Source organism: Poecilia mexicana, unplaced genomic scaffold (genome assembly GCF_051168715.1).
Source record: "Poecilia mexicana isolate PSO_F unplaced genomic scaffold, ASM5116871v1 scaffold_20, whole genome shotgun sequence".
NCBI lineage: Eukaryota > Metazoa > Chordata > Actinopteri > Cyprinodontiformes > Poeciliidae > Poecilia > Poecilia mexicana.
The window spans coordinates 79,593-103,581 of NW_028263389.1; the positions used below are offsets into that span (position 1 = coordinate 79,593).

At 40.8% G+C, this 23,989-nt stretch overlaps 2 long non-coding RNA genes across 2 annotated transcripts; one reads left to right on the forward strand and one right to left on the reverse strand.

Moving 5' to 3' along the window:
* Positions 1-268: 268 nt before the first annotated feature.
* Positions 269-1,727, reverse strand: LOC148153192 (uncharacterized). Its single transcript, XR_015761665.1, has 2 exons — positions 802-1,727; positions 269-375 (listed from the first exon to the last, which is right to left on the reverse strand). It is a non-coding gene; the product is annotated as an uncharacterized LOC148153192 (long non-coding RNA).
* Positions 1,728-5,165: 3,438 nt separating this feature from the next.
* LOC148153193 (uncharacterized) lies at positions 5,166-6,452 on the forward strand. Its single transcript, XR_015761707.1, has 2 exons — positions 5,166-6,155; positions 6,323-6,452. It is a non-coding gene; the product is annotated as an uncharacterized LOC148153193 (long non-coding RNA).
* The last annotated feature ends 17,537 nt before the right edge of the window (positions 6,453-23,989 follow it).

Here is a 23,989-nt window from a genome sequence, read left to right on the forward strand (position 1 = left end):
ACATTTAACATTTCAAGACAAATAATTTTCCTGTATTTATTTTTTATACATTGGGAAATGACTTGATTTATAAATCAGTCATTGTCAAACATTAAACTACATATATTTCTTACTTTTTTTCCAGAGAATTTACAGTATGTCAACTCTGCTATTGACAGCAAAGAGTGAAAATAATTCCAACAGAGTAAATTATTTTTTATTTCATTATATAAGCTACATTAATACAATAATACTTCAGATTGAGATATTTAAAAATACACAAAAAGTGAAAGAATAAAACATTTATTTATTATACTGGGAACACTGGCCACAGGCTTCAGTCTGCTGGTCACACTGGGAGAACTCAATGACTTCTGAGACGTCCTGGTTCACAGGCTAAAGCCAAGGATAAGAGAAATTATCGAAAAGTGTAATAGAAAATACATACGATATGTTTCGTATATGTTTCTTTCACATTCATAAAAAGACATTTTCAGCATGTTGGGCTCTGACTCGTAGCATCTTTATAGCTAAATACCGACATGGTGAAGCTGAGCTGGAAACGGACTGAAGAACAGCAGCTCCAGCTCTGATCCTGACTGATCTTTCCTCACTAAATCCTCTGGTTTCTAATGAACTTCTTCTCTAACAGTGGTTTTTCATCACCTCTCTCTCATTAGAAAACAGTATGAAAACGTTAGCTGCTAAGCTAACAATCAGCGGTTATTTCGGGCCAATTTAGCTACATAGGAAATATTTTTCGGTTGTTTAAAAGCGAATTTCTGGCTGCAAAGTCAAGTAATTCTGATCTTTCATCCTTACCTGGGGAAGGTAATCCTAATGAATCCAGTTTGTTTCGTAAAACGGTTGAAACAAGTCCACACAGCACACAGGACTTAAGGAGCTCCGATCGCTCTGCTGCCACATACAAGATGGCGGACGCAGTTACGTACGGCTCAGCGCTCCATGAGGCGTCTACGTATTGATGTCTATGATTATGTCTATGATCCTAGCGTCAAAGCTTTTCTTCTTTTTATGGTGTTTTTTTTTTTTTTTTTTATGAAAGTGTGCAATACCGCTACCATCTGGTCTGGAGTATGAACTGGCGCTAATGCCATTGACAGATTTTACATCATACATCTGAAAATGGATTGGGTAAAGACAGCTTCGTGTTTTTGTTTAAAAACTGAAAACAAAAGATCATATTTGGAGAGATGTAAAACTGAAGATACCTACTACATTTATAACAATAGACAAGTATTGTTTTTGTTGTAGCACATCTGTCACTAAAGTGTCAATGTTTGATATTTTGAGGCATGAACACATTAGTTACTTTGTTAAACATCAGGATTGTCATTTTTTTATTCTTTGCCATTTTAACAAAAGTAGTAAAAGATTACCATTAAACATAGCAATTGAGGCAATGCCCTGACGGTAAATAACGCTCAACTATGAACACTGACCAAGGAGCAACAAGCTCCTTGGTCAGGAGCTAACCAAACAGAAGGCGCTCATCGTGACTGTTTTCACTCTCTATCCCAGTACATGAAGCCAGGCAGTCTGACACCATGGCAGACATTACAGCTGCCACTTTGAACAAAAACAATCAAAGAGCAATGTGCATGCTCTGCGTGCTGTTTCGTTCTTGTGTTTTAGTTATTTGTTAATTTAAATATCAACGTACATAATTAAATAAAAATAATGATGCAGTGTACACAGAGGATTAAAAGAACAAAGAACGGGTGTTCTGTCAGGTTAGATCGTCATACGCTTAACACGAACTCACTCACGGTGTTCTGTCAGATCAGCATACGTTGTCAGATAGTCGTACGCTTAGCTCAGACATGCATACGCTGTCATTACCATATGATTTTATTTAATCAGCAAAATAGAATCATGACGTAGATCATCATACACTTGGTTATTAACAGCTGTATGGCATCCAGATCTGCTTTAAATACACTTTGAAACCACGACAACACATGTATATCTATCTAGTTATCATATTATGTCATATTATAAACAATTTAATGACTTATTTTCATCATAACTTGTTGCGTATGCTGAACTGACAACTCCACTGACCGTCAGACTTCTTAATGCGCATGCGCTGGCATGGTACTCACTGCATGTTTGCTATTCTGACAGCGTATGGTAATCTGATAGAACAACGGTTCTCAGTGAGTGACACTCCAGTCCTATCTAATGAGTAAAGAGCCGTGGAGAAGAATCAACTGTTTCTGAATGTCACATCACTATATTGCAGACTTTTGGACATAGCGTTGTCCCATATATGCGACAAGTCAGTCTACACCTCTGCACAATAATTCAGGCAGTGAGTGACTTTTTTTCATCACAATGCTTATGTGTCTCTGTACAGCTAGCTTTGCTAACATCACGTTAACGGAGCTTACCTTCTTTGAGCTACTTTTCTAAGTGACGAAAAAAGTTAGACGTTGTCCCCACTGCCTGTGAAAGCGAAGCGATGTTGAGTTAGCTGTGGCCATCGGATTTCTTACTAATTTGGCAGCGTTATTATATTACTGACGATTAGACAAACACTTTCTGCCGCTGAGAGAAAACCACTGCGCATGTCCTGGAGCGCCGCGCGGAGTGAAAGGTGGGGAGGGGCGGGGGAGGAGGAAGAAACACATAGTTGCTTGGATGTTAATTGGTGCATTTTGCATCCACTGAAAACAAAGATGTTAAATAAACTGGACAGTATGCTGTACGTTTGGTGATATTTTCACAGTTGCGGTCTCGACTGGTCTTGAAATAAAATGCCAAGTGCTCAGAGCCCGAGACCGAGACAAGACCGAGACCAAATGCGGTCGAGTCCGAGACGAGACCGAGACCATCAAAAAGTGGTCTTAAGACTGGTCTCGAGACCAAGACCAACTTCGAGTACCACAACACTGATACTTAGTATACTTAAAATGTACTTTCACAAATGTAAGTATGTTTAAAGTATACTAAAGTATACATTTTTTTCACCTGGGCAGGCTTGATGTCAATTTTTGCATAAACACAGCGGTGGTAGATTTGCTGATTTAAACATCTGCTCTACTGATGACTTGGCGTGCAGGTTGTCCTATTTTAGTGCTAACGGAACCAAAACACACCGAACTTGTTAAGGTTATGTTAAGGTTAAGGCACATGTTAAGGTTAAGTAAATAGCAGGTTAGCAACAGTTAGGCTAGCAAAACTGACTCACTGCTCACTTTCTCAATGTTTTCTTTAAATTAAAACTTTTTCCTCATCTGTTAAATCTGAAACCTTGAACCTTATCTATGGCTACCATAGGGTTGAATTAACCGCTAAACATTGCGTCCTTTTTTCAGATTCTTTGCGTGATTGTGGTATTTTTCTGAGCACCGATATTCCTGACTCAATGGCACGTGTGTGGCGCACAATAAGTCACGTAATGTCCAGTCCAGTAGTATATATCCATCCATGTGTATCAATGCTGCTGCCTCACGCTCTGTCCTCTGGCACTTCCCGCTACTTAGCAGTAGGTGTCAGGTTACATTGTGTTGCATTCAATGATATCGGAAAAAAGAGATTCATACGCTTAATGTCCGATTTGCCATAACTATTTATTAAATTCCAAGTCGCCAGCATGGGTGGCCACAGGGTTGGCAAGGCTCTCAGTTGGGGTGGCAATTGCCACCCCAGTAGATCCGCCCCTGCTAGAGGGCACAGATCTGCCCCCTTCCTCCTCACCATGGATCCAGTGTCTGAACAACATGGAGGCAGAAGAACTGAGAAGGCTGAAGGGCAGCCAGACTTCATTTTGCTAAATTATTATATTTAGCTAAACGTTATTGCTGAGGGGCACAAGCAGGCCTTCTGACATACAGATAAAAAAAAAAGTTGAAAAGAAATTTTTTGGGGAAAAAAAAAAATCAAAAAGGGCACCAGGGATGTCAAGGATAAAAGGGGCAGGGGCTCAAGCCCCTCTCGGCACATGCCTGCAACAGGTCAAAGGTTTCTCATAAAAACCTAGGGTAAGGAATCACCTAAAGTCTTGCTTGTCTTGCTTGCTTGTCATCTTACCACTAGAGAGCAATGTGGTTCTACTCCATAGTAAGATTACTGCAGCTCATTCTTCCCCACCTGATTTTGAAGTATTGAAAAGGCATCCCATATGCTCTCTGTAACATTATGTGGATTTATTCCTCTCCCTCTCTCACACCAGTGCACAGTCTTCTATTTACAAAAGCAGGAGATGTGTCTGTGTTTAAGTGTCACTAGTTGCACTCTTTGTTTGACTTGTTTTTCCTGGCAGTGGCTGCAATGCAGAGCATCTGCTGCAATCAACTAAAAATCCCTGGTGTTTACCAACCTTTCTCCTCTGTCTTAGTCTCGTTGTTTCTCAACCTTGGCTTCAATGTGATAGTAACACATCAACCAGGGCTCCAGCTGACAGCTTTTGAACTGAGACCCTCATACTAAACATTGTCATTTTCATTTTCATACCAAACACTGCCTCAGTTCACCACAAATAATGTGATTATTTCTGGCACTAGTGCTACCATTACTTCAAAATTCATTCTACTTTTTCCAGCCAATTGCTAATGCTCATGTTTCTGGCAACCTACCAGTTAAAATGTAGAAAATGCAGCCACAACAGAAAACACAGTTTAAGGGAGACCACAAGAACCCAATAAAATTCATTTTAGAAATGTGATTAAACAATGAATTGCTGTTAATTGCATGAATCTCTGTAATCTCTCTCAGTGATGCATATGAAATATCCAACCCCATCCTATCACATAGCTCTTCTAATACACTCACTGGCCATATAATTAGGTACACCTGTTCATATTCTTGCTAATGTGAATTGTAAATAAGCCAGTCACATGGCAGCAAACTGCCTTTTCTCCAATGTCAAATCTCACTCTGACGAGTTAATGTGTCTTTTGGTTCTAGACAAAATAACCAAAAGTATCTATTATGGTCTCTATTATTGTGAGCATCTCTATTATGGTCTGGTCCTCACTATTGTGAGCATTAATATGGGAACATGGGTGTAAATGTGCAGCAGCTGTGGTTGACTGTACAATTATGTGTGCAGCAACAGAGAATGTAAAGGATGTAGTTTTGACAGACGCAGATAAACCCAGATATTTCATTTAGTCTTATAGAAATTCATTGTTGGAAAAAAAAAGTAAAAAAACCCCAGATCTGATGATTATTTCATTATTCATATGTAGCTGGGTGGTAAATTTTGGTTAAATAATTGTACTGTTTTAGAGTGTTGGTTTTCTTTTATCTTACGGTGGCAATGCTATTGAGTGATTTTGTTTCAGTTATGCAATTTTATTTCCCATCTGAATGTTTTTCAGATTTAAGTATGTTCAGGAAGTTGGTCTCAGGTGCTGCACATTTTGACCACCAGAGAACAGTGTTTCAAAGTGATTACCGTTTCCCCAAGACGGGGCAGGAAATACATCTTGTTCTCTTCCGCTACGTGATGAACTTGGACGTGAAGTGTATGTAGTTTATCTGTAGGCGATAGTTTTGGCAGAAAATCGGTAAATAGATACATCACTTGTTGAAATATGTTGGTATGTTCTCATTTATGTGATAAGCTGATGATTGACATGTAACAGTGTAGCTGAGTTAATTTTATTTTTTTTATTTTTTTGATGAACCTTCTCAAAACACCTTGTTGAATTTACATGATTGCTGTCACCTTTGCACTTATTTCTGTTTAATACTGTTTTATTTTGGATCCTAATGTGGCCCCAAATCCATCCCCATATTTGTTTTTCCTTGGTTTTTGAATTGTATTTTATTTTGGTGGAGAAGCTTTTATTTTCTTGTTTCCTGTCTCCGTGTCACATCCTGTGTGTTCCCGCTGCCCTCCTCAGTTCACGCCAAGCTGCGCTGTGGAGAGGTAAGCGCACAGAGTTGTCTTCTGCTTGTACATTAAAATATTAAAAATGTAAAAAGAAAAAGTATGCTGTTCAACTCATAAGTTGTAAATAGTTGGTTAACTTTTTGATGTTTAGCACAGCACTGTTCTGGGTATTTAATTCCCACGTTTTTTGCATTTATTCAGTTTACCGTGCCAACATGGTTATTTTATTTTTGTTCTTTTGGATGGTAAAGGTGTGTGTGGGAGAGCCAGAGCCAGGAGCTGCTGCTGAATATGTTTTTGTTCTAAACAGGTATGTGAATTATTTCAAAATGTTATCTGGTTGTTAAATGTATGTATTTTGTATATTTTTCTATTACTGTGTAAAATTGTAACCTTTGGGCAGATTATTTCTGTTTCAGTTTTATTTTAATTGTTTTGTATGAATGCAGATTTTATTTTATTATTTGTGAACTTTAGATGATTTTAACCCATTCCTGTGAGTTCGCGCCAAGCTGCGCTGTGGAGAGGTGTGTGTGGGAGAGCCAGAGCCAGGAGCTGCTGCTGAATATGTTTTTGTTCTAAACAGGAATAAATCAATGCAAATCCTGGTTCCTGTCGTGATCCATTCTACACCTGTTACAACAGCACCAGGTCATTCCTGTACATTATTTGAAATCATTGTAAGCCAACCTAATATCTAAAGAAGAAAAACAATAATAAATATGTCAGAGCCCAGCTTAACGTCAGCTGATAGCCCCGGGTTCTCAGACAACAAGGAGGGAAACAGTAACACCACCAAGGGAGGACAATTCAGTTAGCTTTTTTTTTTTATTTCCCAACGGAATAAAATGCTCCGTTTTCTTTTTTGTGCAAAACAATAAAAATATTAAAATGTCCAAATCAGAATAAACTAAAATCGTCCAAGTGGGCCAACATCCACAAAATCCAGTTAGGACGGCGAATCCTGCGCTCCGTCCAGCCGGTAGTCGCGGCCCCAGCGCCACCTGTGGTAGTTCCAGCCCACTCTAGTTGCTCCGCGTAAAGTGCCGCCCGCTGGCGTCCTGTTAGGACAAAAACACCTGGCCAGGAGAGCGATCGCTGAACAGTGGATGTTTTATCTGTCCCAGCAAGGGTCCCTGCAGACAATCAGTGGAAACTTTACTTACTGACCAGGGCAGAGTTCCCCCTCTGCCCGCTGACGGTCCGACACGTCGTTCCCACTGATTGTATCATCTGCTGCCAACCACTGGCTCGTTCGGGGTCGCAGTCCTCCGTCACGAACCTTCCTGGATTCCCCCTTTTCTTCTCTGCTCCCCAACGCGAAGTCCTCTGCCTTTTAAAAGCCACTGCCAGCGTCTTGAAGGTTCCAGGTATGCTCCCTACGGGCACGCCCACCCCGCGCAGGTGACTGGCATCAGCTATTAGTTCTCGGAGTCCACAGTGAATAAAAAATAAAACATGCAGTGAAAACACTCGACAATATAAACCACACTTAAAAAGTAAAAACAAATTTCCACTGTGTGACAAATATATGAACAGAAAATGTATAAAACCTTGTATAAGTCCATGTGATGACATAAATAAATAGATTTATATCAGGCGCGATACCAGCCTCCTTTATACTTGTACTCATAAAAACAAGCTGCTATTGATCTCCTGGATGTTTCAGTTGTGCTGCGCTGTGGTGCAACTCAAAGGCTAAAGCACACTTCATACCTGGTGGTTGTAAAACACCAATGAGTAATTTACTGATCCTCCGCAAAAAAAAAAAAAAAACGAAGAGGGGCCGACAATGTTCGTAGTTTGGAGCAGAGGTTGCTCATTTTATTTCCAATTTGTAGTCATCAAACGAAACATTTAGTATTTCTCTGTGAGAACGTTTTTGAAATCAGGTAACATTTCACAAAATGACGTGATTAGAAGACGGCAGAACTCTGATCGTTTCCTGATCCCGCACTCACTTCTCTCGACCCGCGGGAGAAAAACCCCGCAGAAGCGGATCAGCTGCGCTAGGCCCTCCAAAGCTCGGTCCGTTAAAGCGTCTATCCTCTGATAGATATTGTTCTAAGTATGATTAATAATGAGCTCCACGATGTTCTCTGTGCGTAAAGTTGAAACTGTCTGCGCACCAAGTGTCAGCTGCGCTTTATCACAGTCTGGACGCGAAACCAGGGACTGTTCTCTGTTCTTATCAAGACGAGGTTGAGGAGGGAATCTGACATGACATATTACATCATTTACGTTTTTACTGTTTTTGTTTTTAAAACACCATTAACGTAAGCAGTGTAACTATGTATTATATATTTGGCGTTTGTCATCTCATGTGTGATTAATTGCAGTGGTTGAGCATTTATGCGCATTTATTGCCCAGCGCACTGCGCTTGTTTCTGTCTAACGGACATCTGCACTTTCTCTTCTCCCTCAACAGTCAGCTGCTCTTCCTCTACTTAAACTACAATAAGTAGATCATAACATTCTCTATAGGTTTTCTCTATGTGCTGCAAACTCATTAAATGCAAACTTATTAGAAGCCCGGCCTACCATCAGGCAAATAATTCTGGTCCGATATTTTTACCTGTCAAATTATCTGTCAAAACATATTAACATAGACTACTTAGCCGCATTTTTATGCGGTTTAGTTAATATTCACCTAATTGAATCCAGATCACATAAAGCAGATAAATGCATCTAACCTTTTCTCCGTAGTGACACAAACCACTGACTGTGGGCCCCAATAACTTATAACAAATTAAATTAAGCGACTCCACTTAAATAACCATCTCTTCACCCCCTGGGCTCTGAACGCACAGCTTCACAAATTCTTCCTGGTCGCATCTGCAGAGAAATCTGCGCTGGTTCATCGACATTTGGATCTGTCTGATCCAAACCGAATAACTGAACTCTGCGAGATTATTTTTTCTTTTCTTTTTTTTTTTTTTTTAACCCTGAGCGCGGTTCAGGCGTGCGTTTTTGCTAGGATTTTTTATTTTTATTTTTTTGCATGGTTTCGCTTCTCCAAAATGGACAGATGTTACGTCTGCCGCGCTCCTTCTGAGCATCGCTCTCCTTCTGGGTGCGGGAGGGTAACGTCTTCACCTCCATTTGTTAAAACTGCAGGGCGAGTTAAGTTTAATTCTTCGCAGCAGCGGAGCCGCGTCCGCATTGGTTGTGCAGCAGACTGCGCATGGATCTAATTCACTTCTGCGCCTTTATTTATTTCCTCAAAATAAACTGCTGGCTCCTCTGTTTAGACTATAAATGGATTAAAACAATGTTGCATCCTCTTTAGTTTTCTCTGTTCTGTACTGGAGACTGGAGTTAAAGGCACCATTTCAACTAAAGGTTTGCAATGAGCTTCCTAACCAAGGTGTCCTGTCCGTAACTCTTCAACACTCTGTCAGCTCCTTGTGAGAAAGACGCATTTAGTTCAGTGTCCATGAAATGATATTCAGAAAGGATTTATTTATTGATTGATTTTAGTTGCCTCTGCGATGAACTCTTTGCGTAAAGTCTGTCATGTCTCCATGTGCACCAGTCAAAGGTGTTAATTATAACCTGTCAAATGACAGAGGGGCTTAAAAAAATAAACATATATATATATATATATATATAATTCCCTTCTCACCCTTGCAGGTGGTCTCTGTCATCCTCTGAGCTCGGGTCCTCTACCAGAGGCCTGGGAGCTTGAGGGTTCTGTGCAGTATCTTGGATGTGCCTAGAACTGCACATTCCTTCACTGCTCCAGTTTGGGGGTGACTGCCCCGAGGGTCCCAATGACCACAGGCACCACTGTGGTCTTCACCTTCCAGACCTTCTCCAGTTCCTCTCTGAGGCCCTGGTATTTCTCCAGTTTCTCGTGCTCCTTTTTCCTGATGTTGTAGTCACTTGGTATTGCTACATCCACCACAACGGCTTTCCTCTGTTCTTTATCCACCACCACAATGTCCGGTTGGTTCGCCATTACCATCTTGTCTGTCTGGATCTGGATCTTGCCACAGGATCTTGGCTCAGTCATTCTCCACCACCTTTGGGGGTGTTCCCCACTTTGATCTCGGGCTTCCAGTCCATATTCTGCACCGATGTTTCTGTACACTATGCCTGCCACTTGGTTATGTCGTTCCATGTACGCTTTCCCTGCCAGCATCTTGCACCCTGCTGTTATGTGCTGGACTCTCTCAGGGGCATCCTTGCATAACCTACACCTCTGGTCTTGTCTGGTGTGGTAGATCTGAGCCTCTATTGCTCTGGTGTTTAGGGCCTGTTCCTGTGCAGCCAGGATGAGTGCCTCTGTGCTGTCCTTGAGTCCAGCTTTCTCCAGCCATTGGTAGGATTTCCTGATATCAGCCACTTCAGTTATTTGTCGGTGGTACATCCCATGTGGGGGCTTGTCCTCCCATGATGGTACCTCCAGCGCCTCATCCTCTGTTCCCCATTGTCTGAGACATTCGCTGAGCACATCGTCCGTTGAGGCTTTATCCTTGATGTATTTATGGATCTTGGATGTTTCATCCTGGACAGTGGCTCTCACACTCACTAGTCCTCTGCTTCCTTCCTTACGGCTTGTGTACAGTCTCAGGGTGCTGGATTTGGGGTGGAACCCTCCATGCATGGTTAGTAGCTTCCGAGTCTTAACATCTGTGGCCTTTAACTCTTCCATTGGCCAGTTAATTATTCCGGCAGGGTATCTGATTACTGGTAAGGCATAGCTGTTTATTGCATGGATCTTGTTTTTGCCATTGAACTGGCTTCTCAGGACTCGCCTTATTCGTTGGAGGTTTCCATTTGCTCGTGGTATTCCCAGGTACTTGTAACTGTCCTCAATGTCTGCTATTGTTCCTTCTGGGAGTGAGACCCCTTCTGTGCGGACGACCTTCCCTCTCTTTGTAACCATCCGGTTGCAAAGATATGTGTATATATATATACACACACACATATATATATACACACACATATACATATATTGTCGAGAAAAGTCGAGCTCATCCCACTTCCCCATGCTGGAGATTTTAGTTTAATAGTAACAATAAATAAAGTTATCTTTAAAACTAATTACACAGGTGACATCAAGACCCAACAGTAGAGTCAGACGGTAATAAAATTAATCTGGTTGTGTGTGTTGTTATTGTGTCCTGCAAACTTTGCTTTAATTCTATTTTTTCTATTTAATCATAACATATCATAATCAGACAGAAAGAGAGTCATGGAACAGGAAGAGCAGGTTTCCTGAAGGAAGGGGAAGTTTCCAGCCTGCAGTGAATAAAAATAGTTCAGAGTGCTCATTTCAAGGCATTAAAGGTTTAAAGAATAAAATCTAAACATTTTGAGTAATTGGATAAAACCCAGAGTAAAATACTTACATTAATAATGATAACTTATAATTAAGCCAATAATTAATATTGGTTTAACCAGTGGTTGATGTTGGTTTGATTATAAGAATATTTACACTTACTCTTAAATATATGGAAGTACTTACAGATGAAACAAGTAACTGTAACTTTGGTATCAAATAATTGGAATAATGGATTATTCTTGGTTTCTTTTTAGAAATGTCTGTAATAACTCACATCATGATTATAATAAGAATAATTAATAAGTTATGGTTATTATAAAATTATAAATGAATGCTAAATCAGATAAACTAAAAGGTTGTAAATGTGATTTTAACATTGAACTTGAAATGGTGTAAAATGTGTAACTGTAATTAAAGGTCACTGATGTTGTGTTGGAGGTAGATGGTAGGTGAACGGTCAGGGAGAAAGAGGAACTGATAGGAGAGCGGAGGTGACCAAGGCCTTATTGCTGAACTTTAACTTTCCTAAGAAAAGGTTAGACACAAAAGGACTGTTGAGCAACCCTGGGTCATTAGAACAGACATCATGTCTCCAAGACGGTGATGGATATGAGATCATCGGTCCAAGCAGTCAGCCAATGAAACAGGCACAGCAACAAAGCTAGCCAATGCAAATGCACCAAAAGGGTGGACAAATCCTTTATAAGGTGAGTGCAAAAGAGGAATCTTTGGTTGGATCCTTCAGGCAGCTTCGAGCCAAGATCGAGATGGACAAAGAACTCTGCAGCTGAAGAAGAGCTGGAGCCACAAAGCCGAAGACTGTTCTGCAGATGGGGACCAACCCGTTAGCCCCGCAACATGTGGCTTCAAATTGCATTTCTCTCACCAGCTGGGTTTGGGACCCCAACGATAAAGACAAAGACCAAGGTAAAGATGAAGATAAAGACAAAGATAAAGAACAAAGGCAAAGAGGAAGAACTAGTGTGTTCCTTCTGTGATACCAGCTCGTCTACCTCTCCATGGACCAGAAAGATCGTGAGACGAGAAGAAAGGAGCTACAGAGCTGCAAGACAAGGAGCTGAGAACCGCTACGCGCATGAGGAAGTCACCCTGAGGCCCAAGACCTGCTGCTCTATGTCAGTACTCTTCCTGCCAGCACCCAAGACCTGTGTGACCTCACCATCGAAGCGGAGACAAAAGCTCATCAGACCTGCAGGGACGGCTGCCCTCATCTATCAGCGCTGTGAGCCTTCTGCTGCTGCAACACTTCCTTCATCAGGCCAGTTCTGGGGTTCAAGATGCCAAACTCCGTCCATCTCTGTCAAAGTTTCCCTCTTTTAGTTTACAGTGTCAGCATTAGGGAAAGATAGATTAGATTATTGATTTTACTTATTTGATCATTTCTGCTACTGATTTAAGCTGTACTGACCCTTGCAAAATTGCCTTACTAATAAAATAATTAGCATTAAGGAAATCTAAAAGATGTTGTGGACATTCAATTAATGAGTCACCTTAAAGTTCTTTGATGGTTGTAAAATAGCTATGAAGTTTGATTCTGGGAGGAAAAAGTGGAAAATGTTTTATAGGTTGCTTTTAGCCAAAACAACACCCTTGGGACTCGCCCAAGTCACTAAAACCTACCTGGTTCAGTAACAAGTGCAAGTTGTAATAAAGGGAAAGAGTGACCGTTAACAGGTGTGCTCTGTGAAGCTAGCTGATTGCGGGCTGCTCAATCTGGCTAATTCACAGGGTGAAAAAGGGTGGGACATCTGGATGGAGGTCGTTAGAAACCAGGCTAGTCTTTCTCGCGCCCAGCTTAAACAGAATGTCCTCTATATTCTCATCTGGAGTAATACTCAGGAGTTAGAGGCTTCTCGGACCCGTTAGACAGAGAGCTGGAGAGCAACATCTCCCTCCTCTCAGAAGGGGAAGAAGAGAAGGAGGGGGGGTGTTGCGCAACAACAAATTATATATATATATATATATATATATATATATATATATATATATATATATATATATATATATATATATATATATCGACTAGATACATATGTAGATGTGCGCACACAAATTTTAAATTTTGCCCCCCCCCCCCCAGAGGTAGTCCTGGCCCCCCTTGCCCCCTCCCCCAACTTTAAAAGTCTAGCTCCGCCACTGATATTTGGTACACCTATGTTCTGATTTTTGAACAATAGTAAGGCAGCTTTGTTCAATCTGTCCCAAGTGAAAATAAAATATACTGCACATTAAGAACCCCAGTTATTATGTCATGTGAGGCTAAGTATTTCCCGGGCTACACATATAAATACATCAATATTTTGGCAATTTCTTTTTTTAATCATCCAACAAAAGTTGTATGTTGTTGTTGATGTAAACCCACAGACTAATCAACAAATGCAGTCTGCTCCTAATCAACTTGCATGCGTGAAATCCCTGGGTAGGTCTGGCTTTTACCACCACTGACCTCACAGGATGTGCAAATAGAGACAAATCTGGCTGGGAAGAGCTGGCTAAAGTCAATTGTGGAGAAGGGACATATCTCTTCAGCAGGATCAGAAACTTTTATAAACTCACAGCCTTGTTCCACTGTCAGGCTAAAAATCAAAAGTCATTTAATCTACAGATAAACTAAACAGGTGCAAACAAATACCAGCATTTTATCTTCAGCATTCATTCTCAAGCTTTTGTTTCCAACTAAAATAGGGATTACGTTCTGATTGCTGGCGGAAGAATAAGCACTTCCTCTATAAGTGATACAGAAGAATTGCGCCCACTTTTACTCAAACTGCTGGCGGTGGAGGCTGTAACACTATGCAGGTGAGTACAGCATAAAATGTGTGTACAAGTGTGGAGTAAAATGGATTGCAAGAATTTTCGGCATTTTCGGTGAACTAACATTCAAATAGGGACATTGGAGCGTGCACATGTTTTCGTTTGTATGTTCATATATGCATGTGCCCTGCTGTCAGTGGTAGAGAGGAACTGCTCCATCAGAGTATGTATTTGTTTCCATAAGCTCTTATGTGTCTTTTGAGTCTTATTTTACTGGTGTCAGGATGAGTCAGGCAGTCACAATACGGAGCAGTGAAATCTGCAGCTGACTACTGCAATTGTTTACAAAAACAATTGCAACTTGCACTTGTTACTGAACCAGGTAGGTTTTAGTGACTCGGGCGAGTGCCAAGGGTGTTGTCTTAGTTTTGGCTAAAAGCAACCTATAAAACATTTTCCACTTTCTCCTCCCAGAATCAAACTTCATAGCTATTTTACAACCATCAAAGAACTTTAAGGTGACTCATTAACTGAATGTCCACAACATCTTTTAGATTTTCTTAATGCTAATTATTTTATTAGTAAGGCAGTTTTGCAAGGGTCAGTACAACTTAATTCAGTAGCCGAAATAATCAAACAGGTAAAATCAATATTCTGGTCTATCTTTCCCTAATGCTGACACTGTGAACTAAAAAAGGAAAACTTTGAGAGAGAGGGACGGAGTTTGGCATTTTGAACCCCAGAACTGGCCTGATGATGAAAAAGGTGTTGCAGCAGCAGGAGGCTCCCAGTACAGGAAGAGTACTGAGTCAGAGCGGCAGATCTCGGGCCTCAGGGTGACTTCCTCATGCGCGTAGCCGTCCTCTCCTTCTTGTCTTGCAGCTCTGTAGCTCCTTTCTCTTCGTCTCACGATCTTTCTGGTCCTTCGGGATGTAGAACAGCTGGTCTCATGGAAGGAACATACCAGTTCTTCCTCTTTGCCTTTGTTCTTTGCCTTTGTCTTTATCTTCATCTTTGCCTTGGTCTTTTTCTTTGGGGTCTCGAACCCAGCTGATGAGAGAAATGCAATTTGAAGCCACATGTTGCGGGGCTAACGGGTTGGTCCCCATATGCAGAACAGTCTTCGGCTCTGTGGCTCCGGCTCTGTGGCTCCGGCTCTGTGGCTCCGGCTCTTCTTCAGCTTCAGAGTTCTTTGTCCATCTCGATCTTGGCTCGAAGCTGCCTGAAGGATCCAACCAAAGACTCCTCTTTTGCACTCACCTTTTCTTAGGAAAGTTAAAGTTTAGCAATAAGGCCTTGGTCACCTCTGCCCTCCCATCAGTTCCTCTTTCCCCCTGACTTTTCATCTACCATCTACCTCCAACACAACATCAGTGACCTTTGATTACAGTTACACATTTTACACCATTTCAAGTTCAATGTCAAAATCACATTTATAACCCCTTAGTTTCTCTGATTTAGCATTCACTTATAATATTATAACCATTACTTATTAGTTACTCTTATAATCATAATGTGTTATTACAGACATTTCTGAAAAGAAACCAAGAATAATTCATTATTCTAATTATTTGACACCATGTTACAGTTACTTCTTTCACCTTTAAGTACTTCCATAAGTATAAGAGTAAGTGTAAATATTCTTATAATCAAACCAACATCAACCCCTGGTTAAACCAATATTAATTATTGGCTTAATCATAAGTTATCATTATTAATTCAAGTATTTTACTCTGGGTTTTATCCAATTACTCAAAATGTCTAGATTTTATTCCTTAAACCTTTAGTGCTCAAAATGAGCAGTCTGAACTATTTTTATTCACTGCAGGCTGGAAACTTCCTCTTTTTCCAGGAAACCTGCTCTTCCTGTTACATGACTCTCTTTCTGTCTGACTATGATTTTTTATGATTAAATAGAAAAAAGTAGAATTAAAGCAAAGTTTGCAGGACACAATAACAACACACACAACCAGATTGATTTTATTACCGTCTGACTCTACTGTTGGGTCTTGACGTCACCTGTGTAATCAGTTTTAAAGATAACTTTATTTATTGTTATTATTAAACTAAAATCTCCAGCATGGGGAAGTGGGCTGAGCTCGACTTTTTCTCGACGGTGCGCGTCATCTTTTGTTTGTTTTTTTACCCCCTAAGGTGCAGGACGTATCAATGGGGAAAAGGCACACTGACATAAACCTTTTAAACGGAAACAATTTCGGTATTTTGATTATTGAAATTTAAAAGTGCTGTGGTACCTTTGTTCCGTCACACCCGTTTCATACCGGACCACTTACAGCTCCGGTGTTAACGCTATAAAATGAACGCTCTCTGTCGTGGTATCACCATGGAGGGATTTCTTTATTTAAATGGATTAATTTTTCAGAGGGATACAAAGTCAGGGTATCGTGATTTTAGTAATTACATATTTATAAGAGCGATTTTCTGTTGTCCTTCCATGGAAGCGGGCAGCATCCAGACGAAAATCAAATACTTTTTAATTTAAGTTGCTGCTTTGACATGATCACAGAACTGCCAAAACATATGTACAAAAATCCTCAATAAAACATAAAATATTAGAAAATCAGACACCAGACAAAGTGAATCACAGCAACGTCATCAGCCGGTGTAATGCTGACCTGATGCAGTGAAGCTACTAGTAGCAGAAGAGGAGCTGCGCCAAAAGCTACAAACACTAAATAGAAGAAGAGCTGCCATCGATACAGTTGCAGCCAGGCATGATTTAAATCAAATGCGATATGAAAGAAGATGGAGTTTGTCTCACCCTGTAAAGAAACACGTTTACTTGAGAAAGGAATTAAAAACAGGTGGCACTGGGCAAAGGAAAGGGGACAAGACAGGAAGCTGGCAGAAATTTTTACAAAAGGGGGGCGCTGGGATTCCTTTGGGGGCATTTGGTCGAAGGTAAACTTTACACCTTACAATCACAACAATACCAGTTTAGACTTTGAGCAACTTCCTAAAACTGTATTGTGCAACATTAACTGAACAGATGCACTTTTTTTCTACAAAACGTTTAACAGTCGTTGGTCAAGAACACAGGAGCTAGAATTCTGATTGGCAGACATCTTTGTCTATTATCTACAGTTTAGTTGAGGCGGGTCTTTTGGTCCAATGCTCGCTTTGCTTGGAAGTCTGGCCCCAGACGGAGCTCTTTACGCCTAAGTTTCAACCGTCTGACTAAATAAATCTTCCTTATTTTAATTGTAAGTAGTTCTTTAAATGTCCTGTGAGATGATATACTTACCCATGTATCCATAACAACCGGAACTTTCAATATCCAGCAAGTTATTTTCGCAATTTACTGTCTATTAAACGAGTGCCCTCTGGATTAATGACACTCTCTGCAGCTGCAGCTGTGAAGTTGCTGTATTAACCCGATATTTGCTGGAAAGTGCAATGTCTCCCCTTTCAGAAACCGTTGGAATTTTTCAGATAGCGCTACTTGTGGCGGAATTATGGTACTGCAAATTTAGATGTGTCGCCGCCGACACGTTCCGGTCTAGCCCGGAGACTACAGTTTGGTTGAGGCGGACCGTTTGGTCAAAAGCCGGAAATCCGGCCCCCGGCCGGAGCTCTTTAAGCCCTGGGATAAGACAAGTTACACACCCAGTACAGCTTAAAAAGCTTGTCCACAGCACATGCGAGTCCATCGTCTAAGGCAGAGGTTCCCAAACTGTGGTGCCATTGCAGGGGGGGCGCGGGAAGCGGTGTGGATGAAAGAAAAAAAAATACAGCGCCTGACTACGCATAATGGACAGGTTTTTGACGGGGCTCCCTAAACGTAAAGCAGAAGATGAAGCATTGCAAAATATGCTTCCAAACTAGCTTTCTTCAAAGTCAAAGAGTAGAAAATATGATGAAGCATATCTTTCCTTCGGCTTCACCTGTACAACGGTGGGTAATGAGGAGAGGCCACAGTGTGTTGTCTGTCTTAAAGTGCTAGCTTGTGACAGTATGAAGCCCAACAAGTTAAGACGCCACTTGGAGATGGTACATCCAGAGCACAAAGATAAGTCAGTTAACTTTTTCAGATAAAAACTCACAAACTGCCGGGCTCAACAATTTCTCTTTACGAAAGCTGCGTCCGTGTCGGGAAATGCTCAGCTCCCTTCATATAAAGTTGCCTACCGAGTTGCACAGTGTAAAAAGCCCCACACGGTCGCGGAGGAACTAATCCTTCCCTGTGCTATGGACATGGTTTCAACGATAATCAATGACTCAGCTGCCAGCAAATTGCAGACTATTCCTCTGTCCAATAATACCATTGGCAGGCGCATATATGACATATCAAAGGACATTGTAAAGAGAGGAAAAATTCTTGAACTTTAAAAACCTTTTGACTCGTTATATCCTCTCTATGCCCGGGTTCAGAAAAATCCTGTGCGCAAAGACTGAGATCACGCAGAGATAACAGCGTCACAATAATCAGCATTTATTCAAGACACATGCATACTATCACCAGACAAACACATAAACCTCAGAGCACAAACAACACATGAATTTACCTGAGAGAAAAAGACAAAGGATGGAAACGACAAACAAAAAGCAAAGACGTCTTTGGAGAAGTTGCAAGCGCAAAATCTGATTTGTTACTTCTGTGTAGAAAGTTTTATCTTCTTTTCTTTAATTTATTCAAACAAGGCGTATCTTTGCTCATCCAACCAGGAGCTATCTCTGACCCTCTCTCTGAAGCCTAAAACCCCTGCCGTGTTTACGGCCTTTCACAGATGAGTGTGAAAAGCTACAACTTCCACTGTATTGTTTTCCCACAGACAAAAGGCAGTTCAAACGATCCTAGCAAACCATGTGCTGTAACTACAAGTAAAATAACGGTCAATAGGCCAGAATAAGTTACTGATTTAAAACCACAATTTAGGCCATTTGAATCAAGACTTGTTAAGTTTTAAAACTAGCTTATTTTAAATTTATTTTCTCAACAACATCAAGGAGCAGCTTAATGATAAGGTGCGTGACGATCGCTTTGCGCTCCAGATCGATGAAGCCACTTTCAGTAACAAAGACTGTTTACTGATAACTTATGTCAGATTCATAGATGGAAATGAGATGAATGAGGAATTGCTTTTCTGCAAACAAATTCCTGGCAGAGCCACTGCAGAAGAACTCTTTAAAATCACTGACTCTTACTTAATAGAGGCCGATCTGAAATGGGAGAACTGTGTGGGGATCTGCACAGACGGCGCGCAGGCCATGGCTGGGAAACGAGGCGGTCTGCAAGCGCTCATTAAGCGCGTCTCCCCCAATGTGCAGTGGACACACTGCATGATACACCACGAAGCGCTGGTGTCTAAACAGCTGAGTCCCGAGCTGAATGAAGTAATGAACGACGTCATCGCCACAGTCAAACACGACCTGTCAAAGTCCGGATTTTTTCAGCACTGTGCGAGGAAATGGGCTCCGACCACACAGCTGTTCTATTTCACAGCGAGTGCCTATGGCTGTCACGTGGGAAGGTGCTGTCCAGGGTCTTTGAACTGCGAGATGAGATCCGCATCTTTTTGGAGGAGGAAGGCAGTGATCTTGCCCACAAATTTAACTGTAACAAGTTTCTCATGAAACTTGCATATCTCAGTGACATGTTTCTGAAACTCAATGGACTGAATTTGCAGATGCAGGGCTCAAACACACACCTTCCACATCTGGCAGATAAAGTCACATCATTTATCAGAAAACTAGAGATGTGGGGGCAGCAGGTGAAAGATGGAAATCTGGACTCATTTGATAACTTAAAATCCTTCACTGAAGGCAACAAGCTGGAGAACACAGTGACCTCATGCATGAACACACACATCACTGCCCTTCAGAAACATTTCCAGAAATATTTCCTGGTGCAGGAGTCTAAAGAATATGACTGGATCCGTGATCCCTTCAGTGCAACACCACCTGCCGACTTCAGCACATCAGAAGAGGAGCGGTTCATTGATATCACCTCCGACCCTCTGTTAGGAAAGAGAGCACTGGCCACACTTCTTCCTTTTGCCACATCCTACCTATGTGAAATAGGTTTTTCTGCTGTGGCCTCAATCAAGACCAAATACAGATCAAAGCTGGACATTGAAAATGAACTCAGGGTTGCAGTGTCAAAACTGCAACCCAGATTTGAGAAGATCTGCAGCAACAAGCAGGCTCACTCCAGCCACTGAAAAGATGGGAGGATTAAAGGAATTTTTGCACAACAAATTTTTATTGTAATTTATTTTTCTCTCAGGGAGCTGTTCATGTTTCAACCTTGTTTTGCAGAGAATTTTTTTATAAAAATGTATGGATGATAACAAAGTTGAATATTGTTACAAATAAAAAGTTGTGCCCAGTTTATTTTATTTTTTTTTGTTTTTCATTTTTGGGGGGAATTGTATTGTAATCCATGGGAGGAACGGGGGCAGGAGAGTGAGGAGGGCAGAAATTTTTTGGGAATCACTGCCCTATTGTAATCCATAGGGGGGGCCCAGAAGATGTTTAGAAACCACAGGGGGGGGCACAGGAGAAAAAGTTTGGGAACCACTGGTCTAAGGGGATGGTGACTTTGTCATTTTTTGCAATGATGACATACTGCTTTGACGACCGCAGATTACCGATGCAGATGAGCCGGGGCTGATGGTTTGTTGATGAAGTAGAAGAATCATTGCAAAGGGATGCTATTCTTGTTCCAGTCTTAGAAACAAAAATTAAGAAATAAAAGAAAACACATTTGTTGATGAAATGATCAGGAATTCAATGTAATTTCTGTTTAAAATAATATTTGTCAAAGGATAAACACCTACCGGCACAAAATCTAGAAAGTGTGTTATTGTATCCTTGATGCTACATTGTCTTCCACCAATAGGGGGCAGAAGGTGTGTTAGTACCAGGAGTATTCTGTACCAAGCCTCCTCTGAAAGTGAACAAAAACCAAAACATTAAAAACGTATTCTTATTGCTGTGATACACAGTAAATGTATGTAGCACTTTCTGGTGTCTAAGGCTAGATCTAGCGCTCTGGGTTCTATCTATTTAAGGTTACACACCAAGAAACTGGTTTCACTACATTACCCATGAACCACTGTTATAAAGCATTCAACTTAGATAACTGCAGATGTCTGACCCATGAATAAGGAGACTTTATAAAGGCAAGGCATTTATTTACCAAACTTCAGAATGCAAATTAAAGTAGACCACATGTGAAAACATACTGAATATGATCACCAGCAGACCTTATGTCTTGAGCACCTGCCCTTTTTGCTCCTTGCCCCAAAGTGCCCTTTTGGTCAATTTTTTTTTTTTTGTTGGTATTATTTTCAAAGCCCTCTTCTGACACATAATAACATGTACTAAAATTATTTTTTTGTTTTGGTTTTTTGTACAACATAATAAGGAGCACTGTTTGACAATTTTATCATCAGAAATATTTTACTTTTACATATTTGCTGCCATTAAAATTAGTTAAAATTTCACAAACAATGACTCCTATACTTTGTGAAATGTTTTATCCAATTTGATGATTGTTATGAATATTGTCGCTACAAATAACAAGTGGAGTTTTTGTTGTTCATTGAAGGTTTACAAATTCCAGCTGCTGCAGTGCGCCACAGCAACGGGAAAGTAAACTGATAAACTGATGTAAAACAACTTTAAACCACTTATTTTCTTCTTTTCGGCTTTAGTCTACCCGCAGAACAGTGTCTGGCAACCGATACCGCTGCCAACCCAGAGACCAGAGAGTGACATATTGACCCAGAATGTACTTAGCTTCCTGCTTTTGGAGCAATCTCTGATCCACTTGCAGACACACTGCATTTGAACCTCACCAGAGTTCACTTCCAAGGATTTTAGGTGGACCAGTTTGTATTTTTGATCTGCATTAGAGTTCAATTGTGCATTCACCCGTCCCCAAACAAACCTGACCTTCTGGATAAACAAAATTTAGTTTTATTAAAGCGGCTATGCAGGGCTGGTGGGAATATAGTCTTCAGTTTTTACATCTTTTTGATCATTTCTTTATAAATCTTTTTCTTATCTCTTATTTTAGTTTAGTCATTTTCTCTGTTCAGTTTTTTAAATGTGATTTGGAGTTGCTTATTTAGATTTATGTTTCCTTCTGTTACACTTTTATTAGGTCAAAAGTTATTTTACCCTTCTTGATTTCCTGGCCTGGTTTATTTTCTCCCTACGCGCCACCATTCTTCTCCAGATCCCAATTGCTTCTTATTGCCTCTTTTGCCCTACCTGCTCCTTCCCCACCTGCATCTGGTCACCTGTAATTAATTCTTCTGGCTCTTTTGTCATTTCCACTTTGTCCTCTGTATATATAAACTCCCTGGCTTTTTTTGGTCTCCACTGATTCCTTCCATTGCTTCCCGTTGCCTCCTTGGTTTTCTGTTGCTCCTTGCAAAAACTTCCTGCTCCTGTTTTGTAAGTTTACTGTTTAGTTTATAATTGGGGCCTGCCCATAGCAATGCATAGGGAGAGCAGTGACTGACCTGCAAAGCAGGTCAGTCACTGCCTCCATGCATTGCATGGCAGGCACCTATTATTCTACACCCAATAGAATGTCTCTTTATTCTTCCGTATTTATTATTCTTCCATCACCGTTAATGTGGCTCGTACCGCTGCGTGCCCACCCACAAAAGTGGTATCAAATCATGCGGCTCGATGCCGAGAAGGGAGCTATTATTTTTATTGGGGATCGGAGTTACGACGGCGACGTAAAAAGCGAAAAACGAGCGAAATTTCCAACTGCCGAAACGCAGAGTGTAACTGACACCAACTGCCGCTTTTTTAGAGTGAGAAAAAGAGTGGATTTTTGACCCCAAAATAATTTTGAAATCGCTCTCATGGTTGCAAAAATTGGTCTATCGGTATGAAAGTCGGTCATGACATTGATATGCATGCCTGGTCCGGTAAAATGTTTTCGAAATTTCTCTAGGGCTGACGGTTTTCTGTCAAGGTGCTTCAGAGCTAAATCAAGTGACAGGATACCTTCAGGCACTCCACCATTCATTTTCAGACTTTTCTGAAAAATTTCTGAGCTCATCGCACACCATATTTTTCTCATCACTGCAATTACTGTGAATGAGCTACAGATATGAATCGCGGTACTATTGGAGACGACAAATAGCCCTCTCATATGCTTCAAACGGTTTTTGGATCGGGCTTACGGATCCTGAACGGGAAGCAGTTGTTCTGACTGCTTTTTTCATTAAAACTGAGTGGGTGTCTCATAAAGTTAGATAAAGTCTCTGACACACACAACAGATTAATCGCTATAGCAACAGTACACAGAGATAGGCAGAGCAGCTGGTTTGGACTACATAGACTCTGTAGTTCTAAATATGGCGGAACACTTTTATTTAATACAGAGGGCAGAACAGATGGTCAGAACTACAACATGGCGGAACACTCAATTATTACAGAAGAGGGCTGAGCTGGCAGTTAGAACAACTTGCTGTTTTTGGCATTATACAGGTAGATTAACCAAACCACTGTCACACATTGGATTAGTGTGGTTATGAAAATTGAGTTTACTGAAAGTTTCAAAATAAAACTCTGCAAATTCGACTCACGAAAGTGCACCGCCTATGGCGGTGCAATAATATAAATCTTTTTTTATGTGTTTTTTCTCAGGATAGTGAGGAGAGTGAGTAACATTAGCAATTCATGGGTGTCTCAAAGATAGAAATCCTTCCCCAGCTTTCTGTCTCAAACACACAGCAGTTGGCTGAGGGCCAATCGCTATAGCAACAGAATCCAGAGAAAGGGAGAGCTGCTGGTTTGGACTACAAACCAGCAGCCATAACTGCCATAACTGTAGTTCTATCTATGGCCAATAAACAGAGGCCTGAGCAGCATGTCAGAACTACAACATGGCGGAACAGTCTGTTACTATAGAGGAGGAGTTGGGTGGTATTATAAACTACTTGTGCTTTGAGCATTATATAACTGATTTAACCCAATCACTATTACACATGAAATTAGTGTGGCAATTTCAAATGAAGCTTATTGAAATTTTTCAAAATAAAAGCCTTGACAATTTTTACATCATGTAATTGCTCTTTTTTGTGTTA